Raw genomic sequence first — 16,493 nt, 5'->3', positions numbered from 1 at the left:
AAAAACAGTCCAACAGTTATTGCATTCTTGTGCCCAAAAATTTGGATTGTGTTAGTAAGTGACATTCATCATTTATCACCATGACATCAAAATTGTTACCACATGCTATTGTGGCAGGGGAATACTGGCAATGTACAGCAAAAGCTAAAAGTTAATTTAGGAGAAAAAGACAACGTTGCTGTGGTGTCTGTGGGATGTCTACATATGTTTCGGCTGAACAGATGTCGTCAACACCTTCCCTGGTGTTCCGCTGTTTGCTTTATAGCCCTCTTCAGGACGGTGCGTTGTTTTAATGGATTGACAAAAAATTCAAGGTAAATCCCCAAAGTGTCAGAATATAGTTGGAAACTAAAAGAGTAAAAAAGAGAAGAAATTCATAGACCTATTTTAGTCAATCATTTCTAAGGTTTTAAAAACTTTTTGGCAATTTTCATACTTTGTAGAAGTTTTTATTTTCTACAGACATGCTTTCTACTGACCTTTTTGATCTTAATATGGTTAGACTGGAGCGTCGTAGTTAAAACCAGGAAATTGCTTTCTTTATGGTGATTGCAGATAGCACTATAATTTGTGTTCTGATTTTATATTCAGATTAAATCCTACTAGGCACTTCTTCAATTGTGTGCGCGAAACCTATTGTGAAAAAGGATTTGTGTCCTGTATTAGTATATATCCTTTGCAAAAAGTTGAATATACTTTCACAGATTGAAATTAAAAATTAAAAAGGGGGGTCACGTACTGACCTGCGTGAGTTTTAACGATCTGTTAATTGTTGTTGTGCCGTTATGGAGCTAGATGGTCACCCATGCAACAGTTCAGGGTACAGACAAAATCTGTCTTGTCTGTGCTTTGCCTCTGTTTATAAGCAAATTCCAATTGTATTTTTTAGACTAAAAAACTGTGTCTGCCCGGTCCATATAGGTTTAAACATTTGAGACATTGAGGACACGCGGCGACAGCCTATGTTGTTTTCTAACCCAGTTCGTAATCAAAACATCAACAAGGGGTTTACGTTTTTCTCGCGTGTTCTCCTACGAGAGAAAACAGTCTTACGATGCCCGCGCTGGTGAAACTCTGTGGTACAATGTGAGGGTCTCAAGCGCTTGTGTGTATACGGGCGTGTAGTGATGACATGAGCACGTATTAACGCGCTCGAAAGACTCGAAAGCATGCTTGTATTGCATCCGCCATCTTGGGTGGAAACATTTTTCCTTAGTGGCCAGCAGAAAAGGCTGTGTTTGTCATTATTATCAACGTTCTTCTGTGGGTTGTTCTTACTATTTTGCATCTTTTAATTAGGCCATATTGTGAGATGATTCTAATCCATTGAGTGTGCCACTGAGTACCATAAATATGTCAAAGGCAGTTGTAATATTTCAGATGGAAGGAGATTTTTGAGATGTGGGTACTATTAGAAAAAGTTAGAAGAAAATTCCCCATTCCACAGCGGAATTTAAACCATTCTTAACTGTGTCAAGATCATAAATCCACTTGTGTTCACATTTACGTAGAGCCAAATCGCGGTCACCACCTCTTTTGGATATTTGCACTCATTGAATTATAAACCAGAACATTTCACATGGTTTATGTTTTAGACGTGTGTAATGTGCCACCAGGGGTTTGTTCGGAGTTTGATTTCTGATGTTACATCTATGCTCTCCAATTCGAATTTTGATCTGTCTTTTAGTTTTTTCAATATATAATAGTTGGCATGGACACTGGATGGCATACACCACCCATTGTGAGGCACAGTTGGTTTGGAATTGCCAAAATTTCCCCCTTAACATGATGTTTTTTAGATTTTTAGTAAGGGAACATACGGAACAGTTGCCACATTTAAAATGTTCGGTCACAGGGGGCAGATCCCACAAGGTTTGTTGTGTCTCAGTGTTTTTGATTTCTCTAGGGTACGCGTGGACTAAATTGTCTCTTAAATTATATTGTCTTTTGAAGGCAAATCTGGGTGGTATTGGGGCAAAGTCTTCCGTTTTAATGATGTGCCAGTTCTTCAAAACCAATTTCCGTAGGTTGTGGCTGATGGGACTGAAAATGGTAACACACATTATTTTTTCCGCTTTTGTTCTCTCCATTGGGTGTAGACATGTTTCTCGATTTCTATTTTTGGCCGTATTGATTTGTTTTTTCGGGACAAGAATATTTCCATTTCTTGAATTCCTTTTTCTTTTGCATAATTTTGTCACCTTAAACAATACCGACCAAGCCACAACATCAATTTGTTTTATGTAATTGGTATGGGTTTTCGGCAGACACACAACTAAATAACGGAAATTCTAAAGCCTAACTTTTTAATTTAGAATAAATAGATCTCCAAACTTGATCTACAAATGGCGGAATACTTAAAGAACCGTGAAGAAGAAACTGCAAACTTATTTACCCCCAAAGGTAATATGACTCATGCATTTTTCAACCCAGTAATCAAACAAGAGGATCTAAGAGCCTTATTCTATAAATTGGAAAGATTATCGAAAAAAGAAATAGACAAATACTGGGAAATTGTGTCCCTGGAGAACTACATCAAAAGCAACTTAATACCAAGAGGACTCCGCATTTTGATATTCCCAAACTTTAGCAATTAAATGGACAATGATCTTGCGGACCTGTGGGAAAGAAATTCACATGGTAGCTCTACAAAGATGATAGAATTATTAGTGGAACACGCCACAGGAGAACATAAAAGAACAATCGAATTAATAGAGAAGACCAAACAGGAAATTAAAGAAAAGAAATCCTTGGAAACAACAAAAGAGAAACATTATAACACAATGAATGACATTTTGAAAAACTATCAGAACAAAATAAAACTTAGAAAGTTGCAGAAACACTATAGGGATGAAAGAGACTACACTGAAGATCGAGTATATACTTTTCAAACCAAATACAACCAGTACTCGAAATCGTGTTCTAAAACAAGCACACCAAATACATCTTCAGCTAGTTTTGATGCTGACTCCGAATGTGAGACAACACCTACCGGTAACGGAAGCAACAAGGAAGTGGTAAAAGAAACTAACTATTCGGGATATATGAACCAAATAAAAAGATACAAAAAAGGTAATAGGAATATACCTCCCAAGCAGCTCCGCTTTCAGATACCTACGGACATGACACCCACCAATACTACACAAGGAGGAGAGGAAGGAGGGGGGGTTCAAGACCCCACAAATCAAAAACCACAAGAAAACACCAACAGAAGATTCACCAGAGCCAGTACGAAAGAATTCAACAGAAAGAAGTAGATAAGGACCTCGTTATCAACCTGTCTAAGAAAATATTGACACAAACTGAAACTGATCTATTAAATAAGGGATTCTCGTTCGCACCAACCACTGGATTCAACGATATAGATATACATGTGGATCTGTTCAAATTTGTACGCAAAGTAAAACTGAAATAATTCTTTGCAACTAGAGCACCAGGGCAGTACCAGCAGGCCATAAGGGTTGAACAAAGCGAACTGACGATCAAAGAAATTGAAGAAATACATCTACTAAGATCAATTGAAGAGCCACAAGACTTTGAGATATCACAAGTACTATAAGAATTGGATATCTCTACTGACACTTTGCCCATTACAGAATTAAAACCTGTGTCAAAATTTGTACCACAACTACCACCAGACAATGTGATTGACACATTCTACAAAGCTGTCACGGAATATTTTTATAAACTTAAAAAGAGGAGCAAACAAAGAAAAATGACATACAACCTCTCTGTAGATGAATACAAGGCCCTAGAAGATTTATCATTAAATCTATCCATTGTAATCAAGGAGGCAGACAAAGGGGGGAACATTGTCATCATGGACAGACCAGATTACTTGGAAATGGCAAGAGGGCACTTAGAAACCCCTGAGTGTTATGAACAGCTACCCACCAATCCGAAAAAAAACCATTGTGAACAAACTGGAACAAGCAATCCTCAATTGGCGCAAAAAAGGACAAATAACAGATGATGAAAGAAGCTTTTTGCTAATAAATGAGCCAAGAATACCAACCATGCACTTTCTTCTGAAAGTACATAAGGAATATGATAAGATACCTGAAGGCCGACCCATCATGAGTGGTATAGGGTGGGCAACGGAGAATATTGCTCAATACAGTGCATTAAAATCATACCTAAGAGATACAGCAGATGTCATTTGGAAGCTAAAAACAATCAAATGGGAAGACAACTATAGACTGGGAAGCCTTGATGTTAAAGCACTCTATACATCAATAAAACACCATTGGGCAATTAAAACGATTGATCATGTGTTTAAAGATGACACATCATCAGTGTAACACCAAGTGCAAATGATAAAGGAGATGTTGGAATTAACATTCGAATGCAATATCTTTACCTTTGACAACTGTTACTACCAGCAAACCAAAGGCGTGGCAATGGGCACTAAATACGCCCCAGCCCTTGCCAATGTCTTTATGGGTTTCTTGGAAGATGAGGTCATCTATCAAGATAAGGCATATCAAAAGGAACTGATACGATGGATGAGATTCATTGACGATGTGCTGATTATCTGGGCTGGAACAGAAATTGAATTTCAGGAATTCACTAATCGGATCAATCAGAACCCATTTGAAATCGAATTTACAGGAAGCAGCAATGAACGGACAATTAACTTTCTTGATCTTACCATATATATAGAAAACAAGGAAATCAAAACACATACGTTCAGGAAACCAACCGAAGCAAACTCAACTTTACATGCCAGCAGTTGCCACCGCAGATCCATGATTAACAATATACCCTCCGGTGAGTTTATTCGAGCAAGAAGAAACTGCTTAACAGAGGAATTATTCAAAAAGGAATGTACATTCCTAGAGAATCGATTCTTAGCAAGGGGATATACGGAAGAATCCGTGAAACGAGCAGGAAATAAAAGTAAACTACTAACACAAGAACAGACATTGATAAAAAAAAAAAAAACACAAGAACAGCCCACAGTAGGGTTCATCACAAAGTACTGCAGCAATCATAAAGTTCTCAATAGGATACTCTCAAAACACTGGTATCTACTGAAATTGGACGAAAATATTAAGAACTATGCAGACTCCAAACCGAAAGTAATCTACAGAAGAGCGGGAACAATCAGGAATAAACTAAGCCCTTCACTCCTGCCAGATGTGGCAACGATGAAACACACCATCTGGTTACATCCGACCAGTGATGGTTTCAGGAAATGTGGACGCTGCACAATGTGCAAGTATGGACACGAAAAAACAAATTTATTTAGGGACTCTTACAATAATGAGATCAAAATACACCAATCAATCAACTGCAAAACTAAATTTGTTGTGTACGGTATCATATGTATATGCAAATTGGTATACATTGGTAGCACGATTAGGGAGTTAAGAACCAGAATTAGGGAGCATCTGGCGAAAATTGGAAGCCAGGACCCAAGGCTCCCACTCTCCTGTCATTGGCAGAAATATCATCAAATGGCTAACAAATCAGAAATTAAATTCATTGGACTACATAAAATAATATTGGGTAAAAGAGAAGGGAACAAGGAAAAAGCACTGAGACAAGCCGAGGCAAAGACTATCTGCAAACTTAACTCGACTGTCCTCGGACTGAATTCCGACAATAAAATGGTGTCATTTCTATAAATTGTACGTGTTGCGTGTTAAATATATGTTCATGTTTCACTTCAATTCATTATCATGAAAATCACTCACTGTCATTAGATTAGGTCACAACTACTGATCGGCAATATTTAAATTGCCCGCATTCTGTGGGAAATACCGGCGCACCTAATCTGACTAATCACTAATAGACAAGGAGTCACATACTTGGACTCACGCCTCCATATTATTAATTAAGATACGTATAGTTTATTAGAACCGAGCTAAAAAGTAACAAAAATAAAGAAAGGACATGTACACAGATTAGTCCACTGAACAACCCATAATAAGGTCAGGCACACATGAGTTTACACACATCATGGCGCACCTCTAGTGTAATAATAGTAGACACTAACAAAAGACTCTGGTGAGTTGCCAACTGTGACGCCACACGGAAACAAATTATTTAATTGATTCAATGGCGTCCAGCGTTTCTAGGAAACAACAGGACGCAATTGAACGCATTTACCACAAACCGAAGGTAAGGGATCATCAACAAACTATAGAAAACTTGCTGTTTTAAGCTCTCGCATATTAGCGAATCGGACACACTTCGCGTTGACATGAATGTAATTAGGACTGAGCAAAAGCATTACTCATGTAGTAAACAAGTGGAAATTAAGATTACCAGTCATTGGTCCCATTAGCGCCAAAATGAAAACATACGTACCCGCTAAGTATACAATTTGTTGTACACTAACTATAATTTAATACAACATCAAGTACGGAAGTATTAATCTAATGAGCAATACACTTTTGGGCAGTATTACAACTACAAACGACTTTGTTGTCGGGATTATTAATAAACAGATGCAGTAGATTATGGATTCAGGATGTGCTGAAACAGTGAACTATTTGTGAGATACTAAAAAGAATATAATTTAATTCTAAAGGGATCGAACCCATCGACTGCTTGAAACTTACCTGATTCTCCATATAGGGAACAAAAATCTATTAAGGTAACCATATTTGATTGATACGATTTGAGAATAGTGAATTAATGGGATGATACAGAACAATTCCATATATCATGACCATTCAACTAACTCTGTCTATATCTTTTTGACCCTTTATTATTTTGCTTCTTCCACACTTATATTCTTTGTTTTTTTTTCTATCTACCTTTTGCGCATCTCAAAAAACTGTGTTAACTCATATGTGGTGCACAATTGTTCACGTTTACTGCTATGTTGTCAATGAATGTAATTGAAATATTTTTGTTTTTACGAAACCCTTGAATCCACCCCCTTCCCCCACCCCTCTCTCTCTGTGACATGATATTTATAATTTACCTCTGCCTTGTGAAAATGTGAAATCTTAACAATGCATTTGTAATTATGGTTATGTACTGTAATAACAAAATAGTGACAATAATGCCCTGATTTGAAAAAGGCTGGTTCTTAAGCTGAAACACGTGTCATAAGCACGGGCAATTGTTTAAATAAAACCAACAACTGGTTTTTCAATACTAATTTGGCGCGGTCTTGTTTCTGAGTATCCTTCATACTAGAAAACAACATAGGCTGTCGCCGCGTGTCCTCAATGTCTCAAATGTTTAAACCTATATGGACCGGGCAGACACAATTTTTTAGTCTAAAAAATACAATTGGAATTTTGTTTCTAAACAGAGGCAAAGCACAAACAAGACGGATTTTGTCTGAACCCTGAACTGTTGCATGGGGTGACCATCTAGCTCCATAACGGCACGACAACAATTAACAGATCGTTAAGACTCACGCAGGTCAGTACGTGACCCCCCTTTTTAATTTTTAATTTCAATCTGTGAAAGTATATTCAACTTTTTGCAAAAGATATATAGTAATACATGACACGAATCCTTTTTCACAATAGGTTTCGCGCACACAATTTAAGAAGTGCCTAGTAAGATTTAATCTGAATATAAAATCAGAACATGAATTATAGTGCTATCTGCAATCACCATAAAGGAAGCAATTTCCTGGTTTTAACTACGACGCTCCAGTTTAACCGTATTAAGATCAAAAAGGTCAGTAGAAAGCATGTCTGTAGAAAATAAAAACTTCTACAAAGTATGAAAATTGCCAAAAAGTTTTTAAAACCTTAGAAATGATTGACTAAAATAGGTCTATGAATTTCTTCTCTTTTTTACTCTTTTAGTTTCCAACTATATTCTGACACTTTGGGGATTTACCTTGAATTTTTTGTCAATCCATTAAAACAACGCACCGTCCTGAAGAGGGCTATAAAGCAAACAGCGGAACACCAGGGAAGGTGTTGACGACATCTGTTCAGCCGAAACATATGTAGACATCCCACAGACACCACAGCAACATTGTCTTTTTCTCCTAAATTAACTTTTAGCTTTTGCTGTACATTGCCAGTATTCCCCTGCCACAATAGCATGTGATAACAATTTTGATGTCATGGTGATAAATGATGAATGTCACTTACTAACACAATCCAAATTTTTGGGCACAAGAATGCAATAGCTGTTGGACTGTTTTTCTTTAAATTGAAGTTTTAATTATCTCTGAATGTTTGTGATGTTGCGGGGAAGCATACATCATATCATTTTGTAATGAATTGTTTGTTGATTAAAATGTGTTTTTTATAATGATTACTTGTTTGGCACAACTGTTTGGATAGATGAACTAGATAATTGTAACGCTCACCTGATTCCCGTAGAGGCGCCGGTCTTGACTGGGCGTATACCGTATCTTCAAAGGTGATGTGTAACACACGGCTGGCTCTTTGGGCTGGACCTCTGTGCACTGTATGTCTGACTTGAAGGGTAAGATGTCTTAGGTAAGTGAACGCCGTGCTCTCCATCTGCCTCCGGGCAGGGTGCTGTAACCAGTTTCTTCACTGGATAAGGGGAGCAGGCCTCTTGACTTCAGAGGACTGCTGTCCGTCGTTTACTGCACGATCGGTAAGTTTCGAGTAATTCTAATGTCTTTAAAGTCTTTAGTAATGATGTTTTCTTGTTTTGCAGGGTTCCGGCGATGGCGGATGACGGGCTGAAGTGAGTTGAAGATGGAGCCCGTGTGATGAATAGAAGCGCCTGGAAGCACGTAAGTAAGCGCTTGTTGCCTGCTTCACGATGCGCTCTAACTGTCTTTTTATTTTGCAGGTACAAGTTCGGAGAGGCTGCAGGGTGCCGGAATACCCACTGGGTTAGATGTGGAAAGGAGTAATGGCACGTGAGTATTAAAGTTCCCCAATGTCTTTAAACGCACATTGTTTTGTCTTTCAGATGCGGGATGCAGCGCCGGAGGCCTCCGGAGCGTGCGAAGAGTTGGTAAGCTTTTGTCTTTCAGATGCCGGAATGCAGCGCGAGGCGTTGGTGACAGCCGATGGACCAGGTAAGTGAAGAGCTGTCACTGAAGCCCGTAATGCTAACCTGTTCTTTCTTGTCTTTATAGGTGTTGCTGAAGACTGGATTCAGGATGGTAAGCCTTTTTCCTTAGGCCCAGGATCAGATGCAGAAGACACGATGAGCGTTCTGCTGCAGAGGATGCAGAATAACACAAAGCAAGATTCATCCATCGGGTGTGGTTTAAATAGCCTCCTGTAGCGCTTAGGTGTATCCTTCCACAGCCACGCCTAAGAAAAGAGTTCCTGTTTTCCAGAAGAGTTCCAGTGTTCTGAATCTAGGGAGTGGCTCCTGCCCCACCCAACAGGAAAAGTAGTTCCAAACAGAAGAGGATCAGAGGCTCAACTGGCAGGCAAGTAAGCAGCATGGTCTGCTGCAGGTAAGTCCACCCAAGCATTATGAGCCCAGCGCTTCCAGCGCTGGGACTGGGCATATTTATGAGCCTGGTGCCACTGGCGCCAGGACTGGGTCCAAAAGGTCCCAATTGGGACTGGTAGGCACTCGGAACCTGGGTTATGGATCTGCTTCCAAGGGAGTTGGGAAAACCCTGACCTTTTGGAAGCAGAGATCATGACAATAATCTATCCTTTTGTCTCTTCCCACTGACCACTTTTTAAGGCAGACTAGGAAAGGGGTAATCAAGCAGTTTGTTCTTTTCATACACCACGGTGTAAGGCCTGGTGTCAGTGAGAACAGAGAGGCATACTGCCGGAGCAAAGCCCTGCAGGCCCTCTGCTGCTCTGTTGTCAGATGTGGTGAGAGATGTGCTCCGTCCACTGAGCCATCCTGAGGGTTGCTATGTAGCAAATCCGGAAGGTGCTGACTCTCATCCTCTTCTTGCTCTGAAGCTAGCAAGAGACATGAGCCCTCTGCTCGCCTGTGTAAAGGCTTGAGCCTGTTGACATGGAATACTTGAGGGGCTACCCCAGAGACTCCCATGTCAACCAGATAGTTTATTTCGCCCATCTTGGAGATTATCCTGAAGGGTCCAGTCCATTTGTCTGCCAAATCTCGAGGCTTGGTAGGTTCCATCACAAGGATCTCCTGTCCTGGAGTCCAATCCACTTGCGAGGCTTTAAGATCATGCCAGTACTTATTTAATTCCTGGCTGCCCTTGAGATTTGCTGTCTCCTGGCCCATCATCTGTGTCATCCTCCGTCTGAGGCCTAACACATAGTCCCCCACTTGCTTGGCACGACCTGGAGGGGTGGCTTCCAAACCTTCTCTGATCAAGGCAAAGGGCCCCCTCATGGTAATTCCAAAGAGTAACTCAAAGGGGCTGAAACCAACACCCTCTTGAGGTACTTCCCTGTAAGCGAACAGCAGGCATGGCAGGAGGAGATCCCATTTCCTCCTTAGGGGCTCTTCCAAAGCGCCTAGCATGCCCTTGAGAGTTTTATTAAATCTCTCAACCGGACCATTGGTCTGGGGATGGTAAGAAGTGGAGAACTTGTAGGTTACCCGCACTCTTTCCACATGGTTTTCATGTAACTAGACATGAAGTTGGATCCTCTGTCAGAGACAACCTCCTTAGGGAATCCAGCATGGGTGAAAATGCCCAGGAGACCCCTGGCAACCACCTTGACAGTAACAGTCTGAAGGGGTATAGCCTCAGGGTACCTGGTGGCATGATCAACCAAGACCAGGATGTCCACCTGAAGTGGGTGGGTCAAGGGGACTGACAATGTCGATGCCCACCCTCTCAAATGGTGTGCCAACCACTGGCAACAGTTGCAATGGGGCAATGACACTGCCTCCAGTCTTGCCAGACAACTGACAAGTTGGGCAGGTCCTGCAGTGGGACTCTACTTCTACTCCCATCCGTGGCCAGTAGAAATGGGCAGAGAGCCTCTGCTTAGTCTTCTTGGTACCAGGATGACCATCTAAGGGCTCCTCAAGCTAACAAACATTGAAGGTCAGGGTGGTCCTCCGGGTTGAGTACCTCTCCCACAGGAAAGTCTTCTGGCTCTTCACCCACAGGAGTTGAGACTGGGTTCACCACTGGACTCAGCCCGTCCGGAGCATGAGTCCCAGCGGATGCTGCAGCCACAGCAGGAAGAGAAGGATTCCCATCCACAGAGGTGGCCTTCTTACCCTTCCATTTCCTTCGTGCCTTGGGTTTCCCCATCGGCAAGGGTACCGGGCTCGCAGCCGGACCTTGTGTGACCTGCGATCGGGTGACCGCCACAGCAGCCACGGGTAGACCATCCGTGATCATCCCTAACTCGACCAAATCATTGCCTAACAAAATGTTCGCAGGCACGTTGTCCTGAATCAGGACCGGAAGCTTCGCTGTCTTGTCTAAAATCGTGATGTGGACTAAGGCTACAGATCATTTGGGAGGCCCACCAGCTAACCTGGTAGTTCTCAGAGGAGTACCACATAGTCCTCTGGCTTGAGCAGGGTCCTGTCCACCACTGTCATGCTTGCCCCAGTGTCTCTCAAACCAGTAGAAGTCTGGCCATTCAAGAGGACACTTCTCAAAAACCTATGGGTGTTCTGTGGGATAGTTGCCAGTACTTCTGCGTACTGGTCCCAGGCCCCAAGGGACACTAGGGAAATCTCCATGGGGGCACCGAATGTGACCCCTTTAGAGGAGGGGAGGACAGTGCCTCCACCTCAGGTACGGAGTAGAGGTAGGTCAGGCTGACAGCCTGGACTCCAAGTGCCTTACCCTTCCACTTGGGGTCACCCCTTCTGTGATCCAGAGCCCCACAATCCCAACAAGTGCCGGGAGTGCAGGGTAAGGTACTGGAACCACTGGGACCCTACTTTGCAGCAGGCGGACCACTACTCTTACTCCCACCCACAACAGACTTATCCCCACTAGGTTTTTGGGTTTTAGGAGAGGAAGGTTTTGGTTTACCCGACTGTGATTGCTTCCGGGACTCCTCAGCTTTCTGAGAGGTCCCCTTTTCTTTGTCCTTGTCCTTCCCACTGGAGTCCTTAGGGGACACACGGTGGGAGACCCACCTGTCAGCCAACCTAGCCAGCATAAAGGGGTCCAAAATGTTCTGGTCAGCAACATTCTGACGCAGCTCTGATGAACAGGCTTCCGAAAAATGCTCATAAAACAAAAGGTGGGACAATTCAACAAAAGGTTTCACCTTGTATCCATCAATCCATCCCATCATGTTCATATGCGCAGCACTCACCCAGTCACCCCAAGACACATTCTCTCTTTTCTTAAAATCCCTAAACCTTAAAGGTATGGGGTAGGTGTCTTGCCAAACTTGGCAATTAAAGCAGACTTCATGCACTCATACTGACCCCTTTCTTCCACACTCAGTTTCAGAATACAGTCATATCCAGTCTGTGGCACACTGCTTAACAAACACTTAGCCCAATCTCTCGTATCAACATCATGAATTGCACAAGCCATTTCAAACGCTTCAATCCATTGGAGGATATCAGAACCCTCTACAAACACACCAACCAAATCTTTCATAAACTTGGTGGCTGGGGACCTAACACTCTCAACTGGTTTCGCTGAAGTCTCCACTCTAGCTCTCTCCAGTTGAATCTTCTGGTGCTCAGTGTCCCTATCTTTGAGTATTACTAGCTGTGCCAACTCCTCTTTCTTTAACTCAGCTTCAGTTTGCAACTTTTTGTATTGAAAGGCTAACTGTTCCCGTTGTAGATCCAATTTCAAAAGTTTAATCTCCAGGGCTTCCCCCGAAGAGCAGTGCTGGGGTTCGGAACAAAGGCAGCAGGAATGGTGGCATTCCCAGAATCAGATTCAGCAACAACCCCAGGGGCAGAGTCCTCATTGGTTGCATACCCCCCTTCAGGAGTTTCACCATTAGTCTGGTAGTCCACCAGGGCAGCTATCAGCTTGGCCCTAGACTTAGCCACAAAGTCTAATTCCCTGGTTTCCCACGCATTCTGGAGAGCCTCTAAGCTCATCCGAGTCAATTTACCATTCGCAAAGAAAATTCCATTGTTTGTAATGCAGTTATCTTGTACACAACTAAACCTCAATTTAACAAAGTGCAGATATTTTGTAAGTGGCACGGTTATACACTGATTCTTAAAACCATAAGCATCCCACGGCTGCTGCCAGTGTAAATTAACCACTGGAGGGGGGGTCTGTGTTCCTGCTCTCTATATGGTAGAGGAGAGGCAAAGAGGAACCCGGCCAAGATTCTCTATTGTTGGTAGCAATGGATGAGCAATCAGGGCCTAGCTTCTCAGGAGTTGATGTGGGCTGGTTCTTAAGTACAGTGTAGTCCCCAAGCACCCACAAAGGAATGCCCACACACTGTATTAGTTAAAACAAAGTCTTTATATAATTAAGGTTCACGATTATATACAGTATCACGATAACTCACTTTGTACTTGGTTAATCTATAATGGCAAATGTACACAGTTCTACGTGGTACCAGAATTACTATTACATCTCATTAAAGTGCATCAACTGTACGGTTAAATGTAACACAAATCAGTTTGTAAAGGAAACCAACAATAGATATAAGACGAAAGCAGTTGGTTAGAACAATTGGCAGAATACTGGCCCCTACCGCTAGACACAGCTCTGTGTGGAGATCCCCCCACCTGGGCAATCTGTAAGATAAATATATACTACAAGCCTAGTCCTTATATTGTTCACAAGAGACTTTCCAATAGTTCAGCAACCCCAAAGTACCTGGTGTTGTAGCGTTCCTCGTCGGTAAATCGACGGCCCTTCTTGAGTGCACTCCCTTTAAGGCAGGACCCACGGGTCGTTGAACGTCTGGCGATGAACAGGGTGAACTACGGCGGGGAAGTGGCAGCTTCGCTCCTAGCGGTGATCGTCGACGATGGAGCGTAGACGTCCTGCAAGGAGGCAGCGTGCTGGGCACCTCTGCGACGATAGTTCAGGACCGCAAAGAGTTTGAAGAACTGTGGCCCAGCAAGGGCGTCAAGTCGTCTGGCATCTTTACGGTCTTTGGGGTGCGGGAATCCCACCGGTGGATGCTCCTCGGCGTGTCGACGGCCTGGCCTTCTCTGGTGAGATAAGGCGGTCGGTGGTGAGGACGAGCGCGTCCGAAATCAAATGTTCTTAGGCAACGGGAGCACTGTGGCTCCGGCCGGCAACAGCAGTCGTCGATGGTGACGGTCAACAGCCTGGGCGTTTCTTCTTGGGATTCCGCGGCCGTCCCCGTGTCCGGTCGGCAGCCTTTCGTAGGTCTGTCTACCAGGGAGCTTTGGCAAAGATCAGCTGGTGCACGATGGTCCCTCGTAGCTCGGGGAGAGGTCTCCTTACCAGGTCCTCTCTTGGATCAGTTCTTGGAGACACAACCGCTTTCAGATCAGCAAAGTAGAGCAGCAGCAATTCTTCTCTTCCAGCAGGGCTTCAAGGTCAAGCTTCAGTTTCAATTCCAGCTTCTCTTCAGTTTCTGAATGATTTCTAGCAGTGAGAGGTCCCCAGATATACTAGCTGATCTCCCATTAATTCTGCTGGGTCACACTCAGGCAACCAATTACTCATAAGTGTATTCAGCAGTCAGTCAGCCAATCAGGCACACGGTGCATTCAGGGCATTCTTCTCCATCCAGACACTCACAACACAGAATGTGGATTCGGACAAGTACCACGCCATTCAACACTACACACTGCCTTCATACCAGTTTCGAGCAGGGCTGTCTCGGTCATTGTGTCAAACACCAGATACCAGACATCCACAACAAGAAGTATATATTCGTCACACACTCCATTCACCCAGGTCCCACCCACAGGTTTACCCACAACATACGGTCGTTGGGAAGGCTCCAGCCAGTCTGGTCGGCACTTCCCCACACTACCAAATATGGAACTTCCACCCAACAGCCAGTCAGGGGGAAGGGACAGAGTCAGGGCTTCCCGGGACTTCGGGAAAACCAACGTAACAGGCGATGGAGGGCAAGAGGCCAAAGGGGCCATCTTGTTTCCAACAGGAATCTACTGATTCCAATGACAGGTCCTGGGCATCCCAAAATGGAGGACGCTCAGGGCACCAGTCAATTCAGCACTGAGGTGCCACCAGCCCGTACACTGCTCTGTGGGCCACACACAGGTGCCCAAAAACATACACTAGGGGCACAGGGTTGTACCCCCACCCATGGCTGCCATAAGGGTATCCCATGGGTCTGAACACCAAACCAAATGAAAGAGCTGCACTGCCAGGAGTCCCACATGAACTCCTGCACGGAAAACAAGACAGAACACATGATAAAAAGCAGCAAAGGACAAAGATACTCAGGCCCTATCCCTCCGATGCATTTCCAGCATCACACTCGCCTACAATATCGGTTTGTAGTGGCCAGACCTTTGTCGCAGGCTCACAGCACACAGTTTGTTCATCCTCAATGCTTTCTACCAGCTCTGTGTCAGACATCACTTGGCTGGCCATGCATGGTGTTCCAAACATCTGAGTGACAGCATCCTAATATCTGGATATCTGCAGCACTAGTTTGCAAACTCTGCCTCCTTCCACCCACTTCCGCCCTTTGAAGAGGCGGAGTATATGGGTGCAGGCAAGTGGTGCCTTATCATTAAGGGTCTGGTGTGCAAAGAGGGCTGCAGGAATAATAATAATGCAAAGTGGTCTTATATAGCACCGGTCTGCCATGTTTTGTTGACCTCTCTGTGTTTGGCCCTGTAAGAAAAAGTGGGAGTGATGTTGTTAACGAAATGCTGCAGAGGCAGATGCGAAACCTGTGTTATTGGCGAGGGCAGTTCTGAAGTAATTGAGACCTGAGTGCTGTTCTGCTTCTATGAGATTGGCAGATACACTTGGGAAAATGTTATTCAGTGGGGAGAGACCAAGATCTGATAAACTACAGTGCTTTTGGCATAATTAGCCGCCTATAAGGGTTGTGAACAAGGCTAGATAGGAGAGTTAGTCATAGCTCCATTAACGCTCTTGTGGTAACGGCTAAGCCTTCGGTGGCCAAGAATGAGGGACATGCAAATGTGAGGTTGTAGGAGATTATAGCTGTGAGTCAGTAAATTGGTAAGAAGAGAGTAGGAGACAAACAAGAGGTACAAGTGCCGGTGTAAAGAAGCGTGCAATGCCATTAGGGAACATTTTTGGATGGGTGCAGACAATCCAGAAATCACAAAAAGCAAGTCATAACATAGCATATCAAGGCATGAAAAAAGTATAAAGGTCGTTACAAAGCATTAGAAGCCTATAGCAACACATAGTTGAAGATGAATATAGATATATTAGGGCAGTTGACTTCTCACATGACTGCAGCTGTGGCTTCAGAGGACAGAGAATCCAGTTGGAAGTATATGACATTGAAAAAGAGCCTGAGAGTGCCAGGAAGCCAAGCAATGAGAAATATGGAGAGAAGAGTTCGAGTGAGGAAACCAAAGTGTTTGAAAAAAGAGAGTTCGAAGTTGTAGGAAGTGTTGGATGAGGTGTCATTATTGATCAAGAGACTCAACCCACACCTTGCTTGGATAATCATGGTCGGTAGGAAATGTTAATGGCATCAGTGTGAAAGACTGCTAGTGTGGCCGTGTGTTGG

The 16,493-nt window shown here is 43.3% G+C and overlaps 1 long non-coding RNA gene across 1 annotated transcript in view; it reads left to right on the top strand.

Moving 5' to 3' along the window:
• The first annotated feature begins 7,279 nt into the window (after nucleotides 1-7,279).
• Nucleotides 7,280-16,493, top strand: part of LOC138567069 (uncharacterized) — a 178,765-nt gene continuing 169,551 nt past the window's right edge. The window contains exon 1 of the long non-coding RNA XR_011302094.1: nucleotides 7,280-7,386. This is a non-coding gene — a long non-coding RNA (uncharacterized lncRNA). The remainder of the gene's footprint in view (nucleotides 7,387-16,493) is intronic.

Source organism: Ambystoma mexicanum, chromosome 2p (genome assembly GCF_040938575.1).
Source record: "Ambystoma mexicanum isolate Mex_15411 chromosome 2p, UKY_AmexF1_1, whole genome shotgun sequence".
Taxonomy (NCBI): Eukaryota; Metazoa; Chordata; class Amphibia; order Caudata; family Ambystomatidae; genus Ambystoma; species Ambystoma mexicanum.
The sequence above is the reverse complement of the archived record's forward strand: the minus strand, read 5'-3'. Positions and strand labels throughout refer to the sequence as shown.